The following is a 3,431-nucleotide window of genomic DNA, read 5'->3' as shown; positions in this document are numbered from 1 at the left end:
CAGAAAAGCCACTGTTCCATTTTGGGAATTTCCACTGTGACTCCTTTTACCTCTTGACACAGAAGCAACTTTCTATCACTCTTTCATCACTCTATCCCCCTCCTCTCTTCCCCTTATACACAGAGACAAGTTGAACCAAAGTGCAACACAGCCTGAAAACAAACTTATCCAAAGTTTAGGCCTAAAAGCCTAGTCAAAGTTTTAAGCCCACCGTATTTTCCCTCTTTTCCTGCTTATCCATATACACATGTAGCCACAAGCAGATTGTGATCAGTGCATCCATAGCAGCTATAATCACTGGGAACCTCCAGAGCTGAGAGGAAGCATGTCTAGAGTTGAGCTAGAGGACTAGCTTCTCCAGCTGGCAACTGTAGCAGATTCTATGTGGATCTGGCAGAGACTGGAGCACACAACACACACTGACCGGTGAGTTATGCACACTGTGTGCTTCTTGGATGCACCCTTTAACAATTCCTCTCTCCAGTAATCAGCCACTTCAAAGATTAATCAGCTATTTTATTTTCAAGAATGAGTCATAATTTGTTCAAAAATAAACACTGCAAAGCAGAATAGATAATATCAGGGGACTTAATGTACAAATTAAAAATTATCGCCAGATTCGTTTCCTCTTTCTTTGAAGCAGAACCACTTCCCAAAGCACTTCTGTGATAAACAGGGGGTGGGGAGTAGCTCCCTTTTATGGACACCCAACCAGCCAGTTAGCTGTAAAATCCCTCTTGGTAGCTGTTCTCTGCTTGCTTTACCTGTAAAGGGTTAAAAGTCCCCCAGGCAAAGAAAAGGAAGTGGGCACCTGACCATAAGAACCAATGGGAAGGTAGAACTTTTTAAAATGAGGAAAGAAACTTTCCCTTTGTCTGTTGTTCTCTCCGGGCTGCAGGGACACAAAGCAGCAATGCTGTAAGCAGCTCTAAGCCAGGTATGATTATAGAGTATCAGTTCATACCTCAAAACTACTTATCTGAAGCCCCAGATATGTAAGTAGATCAGGGAATGTCTATAAGGATGCAGTTAGGGTTATTTCTTTTATTTCTTATTGGCTTGTGGACTCTTCTGCGCTAACCCCAGATGCTTTTGTTTGCTTGTAACCTTTAAGCTGAACCCCCAAGAAAGCTAGTTTGGGTGCTTGATTTTTGGAATTACTCTTTTAAAATCTAGCAAAAGCCTAAATTCCAGATGTATTTTCTTTCTTTTTGTTTTTAATAAAATTTACCTTTTTTAAGAACAGGATTAGGTTTTTGGTGTCCTAAGAGGTTTGTGCATGTTGTTTAATTAACGGGTGGCAACAGCTAATTTCCTTTGTTTTCTTTCTCAGTTCTTCCCCGCAGGGGGATGAAAGGGCTTGAGGGTAGCCCTCAGGGAGGAACTCCCAAGTGCTCCTTCCTGGGTCCAAGGGTTTTTTTTGCATTTGGGTGGTGGCAGCATTTACCAAGCCAAGGTCAGAGAAAAGCTATAACCTTGGGAGTGTAATACATGCCTGGAGTGGCCAGTATTAAATTTTTAAAACCCTTGCAGGCCCCCAACTTCTGCACTCAAAGTGCCAGAGTGGGGATTCAGCCTTGGCAACTTCCAATTACACTTTCAAACAATCCCATTTGTAGCGTTATTTTTGCATTCATTGACTGTGATGCATTATCAGAAGCCAAGGAAAAGGTACCAGGGTTTGGAACATTTATGATTTGAATTTCACATCAGTTGTTCAATGAATCACAGCTTCCCAGGCTGCTATTTTTGTTTTCACATTTACTTATTCTTTCTTTCCCCTGGCTTCTCTTTTAACTCTAGCCTTCCCTAGCACTGTATTTGGTTTTAATTTAAATTGCAGGAAGAAAATAACAGCCCAGTTAGTGGATTTGTGTTGCAAATGAATCCTAGTATCAGTGTGCGGCTACCTTTGGTTTGTCATCTATTCTTCTTATGGCTCCGTAGCCCAAAGTCAATGGGAGCTCAGGGCTTCTGAAAATCAGACCTCTTATTTAGCTTAAAAAAGGAGTTGGGGACTAAATCCCCAGGTACATCAGAGCAATGCTCAGTGCACCCAAAGTGGGAAGGTAGAGGTGTCTTCACAATACCTACCACTGATCCTAGGGTCTGAATGAACCCCTGGAACAAGTTACAGCAGCATCCCAAGGAGCTGCTCTACCAGTCAAGGTCTCTGAAGCACATCATACTCTGTCCCTACCTCCTGAGAAGTCCCCAGTCCCCGCATGCTAGGAAGGAACTATCTATGCCACAGGAGGCAAGTCTTGGCTAGCTATAATTATGCTGCTGGCAGAAGAATCCTCAGTGCTGCCTTAAAGCAGATTTAAGTCCCCTTTGTGCCTCTGTCGATGGGCACAAGGACCTTGGGAGGGCCCTGTTCTTTTGGTGACGCTAGTGTAAACAGAAACTGTTTCTGATCTGAGACTTTGTCTGCATCTTGTAATAAAATCTTCTCCGTTCACCTTTAAGGTTCTTTATAATCACATGCAGGTTCACAACAAATCCCTGAGAGATTTACTAGCCTTCACAGAATTCTTATAAAAATCCCACTGGTAGATTAAAAATGGGAACGAGCTGCTTATATCCTGTATGTGGATATTTCAGAGCTCCTGGATCCCCATGTAAAGGTCATGCAGTTAATAGTCTGAGGCAGATGGGAGACCTCCCCAAATCCTTTGCGACTCGCTTTGCTCAAGCATCTGTCTATCACCATGACTAACATTGGAAACAATGGTTCCATCAGTTGACCTTTACCTTTCTTCAACCCCTTCAAAAAAAATATCTCAGGGAGGCTGGAGATTTTTAGTCTCTAAACTTCCTGTTATTCACTCTACATGGGAAGCAATCACCATGACAACATGTTTTTTTGCATTGTGTGCTAGCAGTTAAGCATATGACATTGACATATTTGTTTCTTATCAAATGAAAATTTTTTATCTATTGGCTGCCAGCTAGCCGGGCAAACTGCTCTGGCATTGACCTGAATTGCTGAATATAGTTGAGTGTAAGGTTGGCAGAACCACTTCAATGCTGGTGAAATAGAAATTACACACTTCACTGGGGGTTGCAAGTTGAATGTGGAATTCATTGCTGGCAGTTCTCTTAAACTTCATGCTCGTTAAAATAGATTAATTCCCTTCTGTCTTTGTGGTTCAGTGGCCTCCTATCTTTGTTTCCTGGTTTTCTTTTGCCTTGCCCAAGCATATACAGACACACTCTCTCACACACAAAAGATAGTTTTTGAAATTATGAGCTCTCACCCAAAGTCTTGCACCAAGATTTGAGAATAAGTCAGCGTTCCTCAAAGGGAAAGCAGGGACTTCAGGGAATTCTCACATACTGTGGAAAACAGTTGGAAATCCAGTTCTGAATGTTGTGACCCGATCCCATGTCTGTATATTAGCTAATCAAGGTTTCCACAGCAAGTTAAA

This window comes from Mauremys mutica, chromosome 13, assembly GCF_020497125.1.
Source record: "Mauremys mutica isolate MM-2020 ecotype Southern chromosome 13, ASM2049712v1, whole genome shotgun sequence".
NCBI lineage: Eukaryota > Metazoa > Chordata > Testudines > Geoemydidae > Mauremys > Mauremys mutica.
The sequence above is the reverse complement of the archived record's forward strand: the minus strand, read 5'-3'. Positions refer to the sequence as shown.